Source organism: Gorilla gorilla, chromosome 15 (genome assembly GCF_029281585.2).
Source record: "Gorilla gorilla gorilla isolate KB3781 chromosome 15, NHGRI_mGorGor1-v2.1_pri, whole genome shotgun sequence".
Classification (NCBI taxonomy): Eukaryota; Metazoa; Chordata; class Mammalia; order Primates; family Hominidae; genus Gorilla; species Gorilla gorilla.
In genome coordinates, this window is record NC_073239.2 from 91,008,290 (window position 1) to 91,022,233 (window position 13,944).

At 39.3% G+C, this 13,944-nt stretch overlaps 1 protein-coding gene across 2 annotated transcripts in view; it reads left to right on the top strand.

The window, feature by feature from the left end:
* Positions 1–13,944, top strand: part of LIN52 (lin-52 DREAM MuvB core complex component) — a 118,873-nt gene that overhangs the window by 66,333 nt on the left and 38,596 nt on the right. The gene's annotated exons all lie outside the window — the stretch shown is intronic.

Here is a 13,944-nt window from a genome sequence, read left to right on the forward strand (position 1 = left end):
GATTTTGATTTCAGCTTTCCATGGTGAATGGATTTACTACCTATCAGAGTCACAAAAACCCTTAATTTTTAAAATATTTCGGGGTTTTTCTTCTACATGTTAAATGTTAACTTCCTGTGACAGGCGGTGATGATTTCTGAATTTTCAGTGGGCACAACTCATTATTGAAGCACTGAAGTAGTTGGTTACTATTGCAGCTAATTCTTATTTAAATGAGCAAGAGTTCTTTGGAAAGATTAGGCAGCATGGTTTTAAAAATTCACAGCAACACTGATGTATATCAGTTTTGGCTTGGCAGGCTTTGACCCAGGGCCGTGCAGTGTTTTATAACCCTCAGCTACATAAGGACACATACTTATAGCATCACTTTTGTAGTGGATATTTTTATAACTCTACAAAACGATTAGACTGACGTAAAGCAATTCTCTAAATTCATAGGTATTAAAATATTCTGGCAGCTGTCTCCTTTTTGCCTTTAAGTTGAGACATCATGATGAGATAAGACTGCACCAGGCCTGATCGGTACATGAATGAGGTTATGCGTGGTATTCTCACATTATTGACAAGGGTCTTTGTCACTATAAATAGGAGAAATCTTTGGGGAGGGGTTGCCATTATAGTAATTCTGATTCAATTCCAGCAATATTCTTGTTTTTCATAAACTTTTTTCCTTCAAAACACATTCCATGCAATCAGATAAGAAAGAATGATATAAAAATGCCTTTGAATTCTAACTAAAATAATTTAGCTTATAGTTGAAATATATAATATCTTTATCTGGGAGTCTGAGGTATTTATTAGGGTTAGAGAATGTTTAGGAGAACCTGGATGAAAGAAACCTACTGGTATATTGGCTGTAGGCTACGGTGACATGGGATACAGACTCTTCTGTTTGCAAAATAGTCTTCTACCAACTCGTGGATTCCAGGTCATAGTCCTCAAGGGGGACCAAGAGTCTGGAAAGGTCTTGTGTTACGATCTTAGCAGCTCTCTAACCTCTCTTTCCCTAAGTGCTTCTTACTGCTTCTAAGTGTCTCAAATTCTTTTAACTGAGAACAATTTATAGTTAAAAGATTGTCCCCCTGCTGAGAAATAGGAGGCTTTAAATGGCAAGTAATTATCAGTACAACCATTTTGGAAAACTTAGGCGGTATCTACTAAAACTGATCATACCTCTACCTATGCCTCAGTAATTTTTATGCTATGTACCCTAGAAATAGGTATGCATGCATTTGTGTGCCGAAAGATAAAGATACATACAAAAATGTTTGGAGCAGCAGTATTTATAATTGACCCAAACTAGAAACAACCTCAAATCAATTGGCAGTAGAATGAATAAATAATGCAAAAATTTATTATTGATAAAGAACATAGTAGAATACTGTATAGCCATGAAAATGAACCAGCTCTTGCTACATGCAGCAACATGACTGAATCTCAAGAATATATATAACATTGAATGATGAAGCTAGACACAAAAGAGTTTATATTGTACAGTTTCATTTCTATAAAGTTCAGAAACATGCAGAGCTAATCCATGGTGATACAAATCCAAATAATGGTTGCATTGGGGTTATGATGATGGCTGGGAGGGGGCCTGAGGAAGAGGCTTCTGCAGTGGTGGTAATGATTCTCTATGTACCTATATGTGGTTGTTACACAGTATATTTATGATTTGTACATTTTTCTGTTCATATGTTATACTTTTTAAAATTAACTAAAAAAATATTTAAAGACAAATAGTGACTGAGATAAAAATGAAAATGAATACACTCTAAGGGCTAATAGCCAGTCTGACCTTAAATTGAAGTGGTAGCACTTAAAGCCTTTCTGGTTTGATATGGGAAGCTCATGAAAAAAGGATATTGAGCATCAGTAGTTTTCCAGCCAGTTAGCAAAAGATGTTGAAGATGAAGGAAACCAACCCTCCCGCCCCCCTGCTCCAAGCTCCAGATTTCAAAATATTTCTTGAGCAGGCCTTATATAATGGGATACGAGTAGCTGGAATTGTTTTCGAAGATATTTTTGTCATGGGCAGCTATGAATGTACACAACCTTTTCTGCCTTAGAGGTTTGTTTTTTAATATAAACCTCCTTAAAATACAATTTTTATACCCAGAGAGTCATTAATTGAGGTCACCGGCATAGAGAAAGGGTGGTGATGAATGTGATTCAGTAGATGGCAGTATTCCCTTTGAAGTTTTTAGTTAAAATGTGGGTGTACTGGGGTAGCAACTTTTTTTGGTGGGAATGAAGAAAAGTCACATGCTGGGATAATTAGACCAGAAAGAACATTTTATTATTTTTTTCCATTTGTGGTATTACTATTGTGAATGAAGCAATAATAACCACAACATACAGAGTAAGAGGAAGTTTGTTTAATGTAGTATTCCTTTAAGTGGGAATTATTGGATAGAACCCTTGGAAAGGATTTGGCCAGTGTCTTTTTTTCCTGTCTTATATTTAGGAAGATTGAGATAATGACTAACTGCTTTATACAAAGATGTCAGTGAAATTTATTAATGAGGTGATTAGTATGCAGTTGAGCAGAAATTAAAAGAAAAAAGTGATTGACCAGTCTGTTTTTGCTGGTTATTTTAATATAAATCAAATGCTATTTGAATAGATTCTCTTTTTTAATGTTGAAATTGTCTTATAGTAGTGCTTGGTGGGCTTTAAGACTCTTTGCCATATGGGGGTTTTAATTTTAAGGAATTTGACATCGATTATAGTAACATGCCATAGAAGTCAAGAGTTATCAGCCAGTTAAAAGGACGAAACATGGCTATCGTGCAGAACAAGAGATCGATTAACAAACTAATCAGTTGGAGTCAGAAGAACTACATGCAAGTCCTGACTTTGCTCCTTATTAGGTAGTGACCTTGGGCAAATCACTTAACCTGCCATTTTTTTTTTCTCATCTATGAAAACTATAGGTGATAAGTAACTGCTGTGCCTTCCCCACAGGTTGTTAAGTTCATCAAATGGATGCATTGTCTTAAATTAAGAGTGCTGTTGTTAGGCAGGGCGAGGTGGCTCACGCCTGTAATCCTATCACTTTGGGAGGCTGAGGTGGGCGAATCACTTGAGGCTGAGGTCAGGACTTCGGGACCAGCCTGTCCAACATGGTGAAACCCCGTCTCTATTAAAAATACAAAAATTAGCCTGACATGATGGTGCATGCCTGTAATCCCAGCTACTCGGGAGGCTGAGGCACGAGAACCACTTGAACCCAGGAGGCGGAGGCTGCAGTGAGCCAAGATTGCACCATTGCACTCCAGCCTGGGTGACAGAGCAAACCTCCATCTCAAAAAAAAAAAAAAAAAAGAATGCTGTGTTAATGGTGATGGACTCTACAGATGGGCTCTACATTGTTTTTATACTGTTCAATTAACTTTTGTTTCCTCCTGTTCTGCCTATAGTCATCAGGTGCTTGCTAAGAAACATTGATAATCATTGCTTCAATAGCCATCATTATGAGTACCTACTAATAGGTACTTCATTCACTAAGTGCTTTAGGTACATAGTCTCTAAAGCCTCACAACAGCCCTGTAAGTTGGAACATTGTCGCCATTTTACAGTTGGCAAAGGTCTGGACTAGCCCAAGAGCTGTGAATCAATCCAAGCCATCTGACTCCATAGCCTTTGCTTTTAGTTTATTATGCTATGCCTGCCATTATGCACTTGAGTTTTGACTTTTCTGTATCTAGTATTTTAGAAGCCAGGGCCAGCTGGGCGCAGTGGCTTACGCCTGTAATCCCAGCACTTTGCAAGGCCAAGGCAGGCAGATCACAAGGTCAGGAGTTCGAGACCAGCCTGGCCAACATAATGAAACCCCATCTCTACTAAAAATACAAAAATTAGCTGGGCGTGGTGGCACATGCCTGTAATCCCAGCTACTCAGGCGGCTGAGGCAGGAGAATTGCTTGAACCTGGGAGGCAGAGGTTGCAGTGAGCTGAGATCGCACCACTGCCCTCCAGCTGGGGCAACAAAGCAAGACTCTGTCTCAAAAAAAAAAAAAAAAAAGCCAGGACCATAGATAGTATTTTTATGTATCAGATACTTAAATGAAAGACACTGAGCCTTAGTGGAAAAATTTATTATTATATTTCCCTTTGGAGTTAACAGAATCCTAGTGCGTGCAATTACTAATTTGGGAGTGGGAGGAGTTGTGCTCCTGACCTGAGCCTACCTTTTATCTTTACCAGAGCACATGCAGATTGTTTCTTGAAGATTCAGACAAGGAGAGGAACACAGTAAAGGATGTAAAGAATGTTAATGTCTGGTTTGAGGATATGTTATAATTTTATTTGCAGATACCCCTCCCAACTATATTTTAATGTTAGAACTAGTTTTTTCTTTGTGTGTGTATGCTTTATGGGGGTTTCCCATTCATTGTAATAGTCATTGATATTTTGCATGGGGTTATCTTCTAGAGAATACATTTAAAACTGGTAACTAAATATGCTGATAACTAAATATATTTTTGCTATTCATATTAGGTTAAAAATAAATAAGTGTATATGAACATTTTCATTTATAAACATGCTGTCTTTTAATATTCCAAAAATATTGTTTTTAATGGAAAATGATTTTTTTTTTTTTTTGAGACAGAATTTCTCTCTGTTGCCCAGGCTGGAGTACAGTGGCGCAGTCTTGGCTCACTGCAACCTACACCCCTCAGGTTCAAGTGATTCTGCTGCCTCAACCTCCTGATAGCTGGGATTATAGATGCCCACCACCATGCCCGGCTAATTTTTGTATTTTTAGTAGAGACAGAGTTTCACCATGTTGGTCAGGCTGGTTTCGAACTCCTGACTTCAGGTGATCCACCCGCCTCTGCCTCCCAAAGTGCTGGGATTACAGGCGTGAGCCACCATGCCTGGCGGAAAATGATTTTTTAAAACTCTATCTTCTCTTGTAAAAACATAAAAATTATTTGTGTTTTGGCCAGCTTCTGATTTAGTTTGTAAATTGTCACTAGTTGTTTTTCAATAAGTTGTAAATTTTAGAATATTTTTAAATTTACAGGAAAATTAAGAAGGAGCGTTCCCATATAACCCACATGGAATTTCCCCTGTTGTCGTTAGTGTGGTACATTTATTACAGTTAATGAACCAATAAAGTCCATACTTTATTCAGATTTCCTTAGCTTTTCCTTAATGTTTTTTTTTTCTGTTCCAGGTCCCATCTAGGATACTGTATTACATTTAGTTGTCATGTCTCCTTAGGCTTATGTTGGCATGACAGTTTCTCAGACTTTCCTTGTTTTTTGATAGCCATGACAGTTTTAAAGAGTACAGTCAGGCACATTGTAGAATGTCCCTCAGTTGGGATTTGTCTGATGTATTTCTCATAATTATGGTTTGCCTTTCACTACATAAACTAGGCTATATGTGGAGGTTGTTCTTAATCATAATGAGCTCTATAAGGAAGGCAGATTAGGATTTGAAAATATTGGCTGTGGTTAACTGAAGATAAACATTGACATCATTCTTTGTTGGATCTGAAACACTGGCTACATTTTTTATATTTTGTCATTTTTCCGAAGCAGCCAGTCCTAATTCTGGCTAGAAGTAAGAGTCTAGGTTATATGATCTGCTCATATCCCTGTAACAGTTTCTTTTCTAATTGCACCTATTGGGGCAGTTGGGATGGGTTTTAATGTTACTCCTAAGAGCTTTATTTAATCTGTATTGGCCTTTTAATTAGTAATGGGCAATTTTGGGTGAATTGCTAATTGATTAGAGTTGCGGAAATTATCCACAAAGCTGTTTTGTCCCTGCAGCCTAGAAGACGTAAGATTAAAACAGGATCGGGTTTAGTTACTAGTGTAAGATGAATGCTTGAAAAGTATTATTTTAGTGGCTTTGGTTTGTGTTTCGGCCTGGTGTTGGTTTTAACTCTGCTAAGAATTATTGTCTTTTAACTCACTGCGGTCCTCAATTCTACTCCATTAAGGGCCACTTCTCTGCCAATCAAAAAGCAGCATCCCTGAGATTGATTTTTGTTACAGTGGATAGTAATGGCTGCCTAGTGACAACATTTCAAACTCTTTTATGTAAACAGAAAGCAATCAAATAAGTACTAATCCAAGGATTATGTGGACCCAAATCCTGCGGCCAAAAGAATCTCTGCAGTGTATGTCTCTGGCTCTTTGCCTTCTAGTGCCAAGCAGCCCCTCTTCTTCCTGGAAAGCTTGCTTGTTGCTTGTGCTGCCTGTTAGATTTCAGTGTGCTAAAACCAAAACACTCCTGCAGCTCCTGAATGAAATTCAAAAAGACACTTACATTTCCATAAATAAATTAGGAATTCAGTGGTTTCTTTGGGCTAATCAGGGCAGGCTGATAAACCTTGCTAGCTGTTTAATAAATGAATTGTGACTGATTACCTATTAATATGGACGCCTCAGGAATTCACCCTGGGGGAAGCAGAGCAGTGAAATAGAGAGGGGCATGGCCCCTTGGGAAATCAGGGCTTCATGTTTGCAGCTTAAATATCTCTGTGAAGTATCAATAAGGAGGTAATTGAATTTTGAACACAAACATGAGCGCCGGATGGATGAAAGGGGGTGGGGGATCTGATCGTCTCTTCTCTGCCCCTTCATTCTCCCCTCCCCTTTTCCTTGGAGACCACTCTAGTAAAGATAGATGCTAAATCCATTAAATAAAGATTAGACTCGGTCGTAGTAGAAAATGGCAGCTTAGCTAGATCCCCAGGCAAATTGGAGCCTTTTGCAATACAGAAAATTAAAATATACATTTTTAACAAGTGTGCTATCTTCCTAGCAATAATGTTAGGCTAGCTTGTGGGGTTTACTCCTCCTTCAGATTGGCTTTTGTTTGGGCAGATCACTTTCTCTTGTATTAATGCCAATCTTTTCTGTATTCCTGGAACAGAAGGGACTGGGTTTATTTATTTATTTTTAAAGCTTCTGTTGAGGCCTTTTCCTCTAGCATCCTGCTTGCTTGTAATCAGAGGAGTGGGAAGGAGATTAGTGTCCCATGAATTGACGGTAGATAAATGTTCCCTCCCCTTCACTGGTGGGTCCAGAAGAGCCCAATCACTTGTATTTCAGGGATGATTGGAGACTGTACAGCCAAGCAAGAAAAGGGCTTACAGATTGAAATAAACATTGATGTTTTAGATGCAATTTTACTTGGCTTTATTTCCTGTAGATAAGGTTATTGATTTGCTTTGTCCTCCTATTTTAAGCCAGGTAAAGTCATATTAATGTAAGAAAAAAGAATTGGCATTATTTGGTTACAGATCATAATACTCCTTTTTTAGCAATAACAGAAAACAAACATCAAGCCTTAAATGCTTTTGTTATGTTGATGCGAATGCCCAGTATTGTTTTTTTTGGACTAACCCTTGTTTACATGTCAATCTACAATTCTAATAACCCTTTCCTATAGTCAGTCCGTCTATCAACAAGTATAAATTGAGCATCTGTTAGGTGTGTAGCATGGTCAATGGTGAGAAAAGTCTATCCTCTACTACCACAGTTACTTCTTTTCTTTGTTTTTTATGGTTTTGTTTTTTGTTTGCTTTCATTGTTTTTAATTGACACATAATAATTGCACATATTTGTGAGTTATAGGGTGATATTTTGATACATGCATACAATGTGTAATGATCAAATCAGGGTAACTAGTATATCCATCACCTCAAACATTTATCATTTCTTTGTGTTGGGAACATTCAAAATCTGCTCCTCTGGCTATTTGAAAATATACAATAAATTGTTGTTAATTACAGTCACCTTACAGTTGTATAGAACACTAGACCTTAGTTCCCCTACCTAGCTGTAATTTTGTATCCATTGACCAACCTCTCCCATCCTTACCTCTCCCCTCCCCTTCCTAGCCTCCAGTAACCACTATTCTACTCTGTACTTAGGAGATCAACTTTTTTAGCTTTTACATATGAGTGAGAACATGTAGTATTTATCTTTCCGTGCCTGGCTTATTGCATTTAACTTAATGTCCTCTAGTTCCATCCATGTTGCTGGGAATGACCAAATTTCATTCTTTTGTATGGCTAAGTAGTATTTCATTATTGTATGTATACCATATTTTCTTTTTTTTTTTTTTTGAGACAGAATTTCACTCTTGTCACCTAGGCTGGAGTGCAGTGTTGCGATCTCGGCTCACTGCAACCTCCACCTCCCAGGTTCAAGCAATTCTCCTACCTCAGCCTCCCAAGTAGCTGGGACTACAGGCATGTGCCACCACACCCGGCTAATTTTTGTATTTTTAGTAGAGACGGGGTTTCTCCATGTTGGCCAGGCTGATCTTGAACTCCTGACCTCAGGTGATCCCCCCGCCTCGGCCTCCCGAAGTGCTGGGATTATAGGCATGAGCCACCACACCTGGCCTCCACATTTTCTTTATCCATTCATCTGTTGATAGACACTTAGGTTGATTCTATATCTTGGCTAACCAGATACTTCTTTGAAAACAAAGTAAATCATGGCATACTCCTGCTATATATATATATATATTTTAATTAATTAATTTATTTTAGAGACAGGGTCTCACTCTGTCACTCAGGCTGGAGTGCAGTGGTGTGAACTTGGCCCACCTCAGCTTCGACCTCCTGGACTGAAGGGATCCTCCCACCTTAGCCTCCCAAGTACCTGGGACTACTCACCACCACACCTGGCTCATTTTTTGATATTTTTTTTTTTTTTGTGGAGATGGGATTGCTCTGTGCTGCCCAGGCTGGGATTACAGGGATGAGCCACCATGCTCAGCATACTCCTACTTATCAAAGTTCTATGTCTCCTTGGGTCCTACAAGATAACATTCAAATTCTCAGGCTTTCACAAAGTGCCTTCCTGACACTGATCCAGGCTTTCCGTAGTGTCATCATTCTATGGGATCTACACCTGAGGCTCTGGGGATTTCCTATGAAAGAACAAATGTGGAACTTCTTGGTCTCAGATTAAGGGCTTTGTGCATCATTTGCCAGATGGTGTTTCAAATGTTCACAATTCTTTCTTTCAACTTCAGGGGTATATTGTTGTTCAGATTTTCAACAATTTGCCCTTATGACATTCACTTTATAATTTAACTTTGTTTGCAGCAATGGAGGAAACCTTTCTTGTTAAGACAATTAAGGTGTCTATGCTTTCTATCATCACTGCTATATATATATATATATATATATATATTTTTTTTTTTTTTTTTTGTGAGACAGAGTCTCCCTCTGTTGCCCAGGCTAGAGCACAGTAGCGTGATCTCGGCTCACTGCAACCTCCACCTCACAGGTTCAACTGATTCTCATACCTCAGCCTCCCGAGAGCCAGGATTACAGGTGCGCGTCACATGCCCGGCTAATTTTTATATTTTTAGTAGAGATGGAGTTTCACCATGTTGGCCAGGCTGGTCTCAAACTCCTGACCTCAAGTAATCCTCTTGCCTCAGTCTCCCAAAGTGCTGGGATTATAGGCGTGAGTCACCGTGCGTGGCCCGCCCCCTACTGCTGTCGTAAGTTATTTCTTCCTTTCTTTCTTTTTTATTTTTATTTATTTATTTACTTGTTTATTTATTTATTTTTGAGACAGAGTTTTGCTCTTGTTGCCCAGGCTGCAGTGCAATGGCACGATCTCAGCTCACTGCAACCTCCACCTCCCGGGTTCAAGTGATTCTCCTGCCTCAGCCTCCTGAGTAGCGGGGATTACAGGCATGTGCCACCATGCCCGGCTAATTTTGTATTTTTAGTAGAGACGGGGTTTCTCCATGTTGGTCAGGCTGTTCTTGAACTCCCGACCTCAGGTGATCCGCCCACCTCAGTCTCCCAAAGTGCTGGGATTACAGGCGTGAGCCACTGCGCCCAGCCGTAAGTTATTTATTTCTAGAGATCAGAAATCGAATTTATTTAACTCTATCACCACAGTTCACAAATGGCCCTTAATAATTTTGAATGCTATTACTCAAAGCCAAATAACACAAAATTTCAGAATTTTCTTGCAACTTCTTATGTTGCAAGTTACGTTGATATTATATCCAGATGGTTATAGTTTTCCTCCTAGGTCTCTCTAATCTCTGCTTCCAACTGTATTGCTGGGCCTCAGAGCTCTTTCCAACACAGGGTTGCTGGGGCCACGGGAGGCAAACATTTAAAGCCTCTGTATTCCTAGTGGTTGGGTCTTAACTATTATAAACTACATGTTTTAAATCTAATTTAACATTAGCAGATTAATGCAAGTGAAATATATTTTCTTATTTGTATTAATTATATTCAGTATAGAGTATATCTTTTTATTTAATTATAAGATTTAATACCAGAAATTCTGAGATTAAAAAAAAATCTTACCCAAGTTCTCCCTACAATTTTTAAATAAAATAGTGTCATTGGCTTTATTCTTTTAAGAGAAGATCTCTTGGTAATTCTCTTTCCTAAAGCTTTCTGGTGATCTTAGCATAACCTTCATTCAGCAAAATATCTCCTGCCTGCCTTTGTATATACGTAACAGAGTACCATTAGAATTATCTGCAGTATAATGTTACTACTTACACAATTACTGATTTAAGTTTCTGTACATGTGTGGATAAATGCTCAAATTGTCTGTCTTGTCCAGGCAGATTCTGTATCCATGGTTCTTAACCTAGAGTCCTCATATGTGGGTTTTTTTTTTTTTTTTTTTTTTTTTTTTGGTGAGATGGAGTCTCACTCTGTCACCCAGGCTAGAAGCAGTGGCATGATCTCAGCTCACTGCAGCCTCCACCTCCCGGGTTCAAGTAATTCTCCCACCTCAGCCTCCTGAGTAGCTGGGATTATAGACATGTGCCCCCACACCCAGTTAATTTTTGTATTTTTAGTAGAGACGGGGTTTCACCATGTTGGCCAGGCTGGTCTCGAACTCGTGACCTCAAGTGATCCGCTTGCCTTGGCCTCCCAAAGTGCTGGGACTACAGGTGTGAATCACCGTGCCCTGCCTACAGCTGTCTTTATGAAGTGCTATGACAAACATACCATACAGCAAGCGTTCTCAACTTTGGCACCATTATGAAATTGTGTTTGTGTGTGTACATGTATAATTTTCAGCAGAGAGTTTCTATGACTTTTATCAGATTTTTTAAGAGATCTCTGTTATGGATTGAATTTTGTCCCCTGAAAAAGATATGTCGGAGTCCTCTTCCTTATTTGGAGATAGGCTCTTTACAGAGGTAATTAAGTTAAAATGAGGTCATTGTGTGGGGCCTCATCCCAATATGGCTGAAGTCTTTATACAAAGGAAAAGTTTGGACATAGAGACAGACATGCATAGAGGGAAGACAGTGTAAAGAGACACAGGGAGAAGATGCCATCTACAAGCCAAAGAGAGAGGCCTGGAACAGAGCTTTGCCTCACAGCCCTCAGAAGGAATGGACAATTCTAGCATTAGCTCAAGCTGCTGTATGATGTAATTGTGCGAAGGATTATTTATGGGCCCAAATACCCTTCTCTCTATAGGAGTTTATAATCTCTATAGACTAAAAGGAATTAGGTCCCCAAGGTTGCTGCCATTCTTAGCCTAGATTTAAAAACCTTTAATTTTTCACTATTTTATGTACTTCCATATGCAAATGGAGATTTCATGATCATTAGGTGAAAATTACTCCTTAAATGAATTATTCATACTAAAGGGAAAGGGTTTGCCTTTTGAAAAAAGTATATCTTTTCCATTTTTCTAAATCTTCTACAGTTTAGGCCATACCGGTTTTCAGAAATCCCTTCTAGTTAAAGTCTACTAAACACTAATTAACTTACTCTTTACTTTCTCAAGCACTAATGGAAATACTGGATTATAACCAATCTAATACTCTCTGGGCATTTGTACTAGACACTTTGCTCAGTGTGATTTAAGGTAGTTTATAATCACTCCTTGTGGTCTTGAGGCCAGTTTTCAATTCATGAGACTCATATATCCTAGCTAGTTTTAATTAATTTTGCAAGGACGATGCCAGGAGAAGCAATATTAAATGCTTTCTTATAATCAGGTTATTTCATCTTTTGCGTTCTCGTCAGCCACTAATCTTGTAATTTTATCTTAACAAAATACAGAACTTGCTTTGACATAGTTTGTTCTTTACTCATCATGTTTTTCAGTACATAGAACTTATGGTTTGGGTAACCTTATATTCATGATTGTCTTAACATTAGGATTTGTGGATAGACCTTAATTAGTATCACATTGTGTTTCATATATTTGGTCTTTTAGAGTAATCATATTAGCCAAGAACAGTCAGGAGTAATTTGAACAAGGAAAAATTTATTTATTTATTTATTTATGACAGAGTCTCACTCTGTTGCCCATGCTGGAGTGCAGTGCATGATCTCGGCTCACTGCAACCTCCGCCTCCTGAGTTCAAGCGATTCTCCTGCCTCAACCTCCCAAGTAGCTGGGACTACAGGCATGCACCACCATGCCCAGCTAATTTTTGTATTTTTAGTAGAGATGAGATTTTGCCGCATTGGCCAGGCTGGTCTCAAACTCCTGACCTCAGGTGATCCACCCTCCTTGGCCTCTCAAAAGTGCTGGGATTACCGGCGTCAGCCACCGTGCCCGGTCTGAACAGGGAAAACTTAAAATAAAAAATGTCAATTAGGTGAAAGGTGGTTAACTTCTGAAAGGAAAAGAGTCAACGGTGTACAGAGGTAGCAGAAAGCTGCTAACCCCTAGGACTGAAGGAGAGTCAACAGAGGAACTTAGTGGAGGTCCCCACAAGGCTGAGGTTCAGCCCTCTGAAGGGAAAACATGGCCACGGGAACACTCTGCCGGTGCATTGCAGGAGCAGCCCACCTGATGGCAGTGAAGAATCTTTGGGGGAGGGAGCCCCACCACTGAACTGTAAGGACTGCCATTGCCGAGGTGAACATAGCTGAGACCCTGCACGCCAACCTGCTTGTCGCTGCACAGAAGAGCCACACGGTGCAAGAAGGAAGAAAAGGCCTTTTTCCTGCCTCAGCTTTGCAGCCTCCCTCCAGTGCCCTTTATTGGCAAAGCAAAGCACCAGGCTAAGTGACAGAGAAGAAATGTAGCCTGCTGTTGGGTCCAACTCCAGTATCACAAAGCAGGGCAAAGGGTGAGTTAGGAAGCGAGAGACAGTAAATGGGTAACTGGCACAGTGAGTAAAATTTTTGTGTAACTTTAAATATTACAAATTAAATAACTTTATTTTGCATCATGGGGTTGATAACTATCATTCAATTAACAGGTTTTAACAAAATTTTCAAAAATAAAAAATCTGACAGTAATTGGAAGATAACAAAGCATAAGTGTGAATAAAAGATTGCCGCCTGTAATCCCAGCACTTTGGGAGGCTGAGGTGGACAGATCATTTGAGATCAGGAGTTCGAGACTAGCGTGGCCAATATGGTGAAATCTCGTCTCTACTAAAAATACAAAAATTAGCTGGGCTTGGTGGTGCACACCTGTAATCCCAGCTGCTTGGGAGTCTGGGGCAGGAGAATCGCTTGAAACCAGGAGATGTAGGTTGCAGTGAGAGGAAATCGCCACTGTACTCCAGCCTGAGCAACGAAGCAAGACTCCATCTCACAAAAAAAAAAAAAAAAGAGATTGGTCTCCCACCCTCCTAGCCACATTGAATTTTCTTACTTTCCTTATTTATTTATTTTTTTATTGAAAAAAAATATTAGAGATGGGGTATCATTATGTTGCCCAGGCTGGTCTCAAACTCATGGGCTCAAGGGATCCACCCACCTCAGCCACCAAAAGTGCTGAGATTACAGGTGTGAGCCACTGCGCCCAGCCGAATTTTCTTAATTTCGTGTATGACTAATTTTCTCTTCTAATCATTTCATTTTTCTTGAATTGTTACTATTCTCTCCCAACTTTTCTTTTTTTAACGACATTGAGCTCTCCTCTTCCTGTCTTCCATTAGCACCTTTCCTAACCACCTTATTTGTTCTTCAATTGTTATTTATGCTTG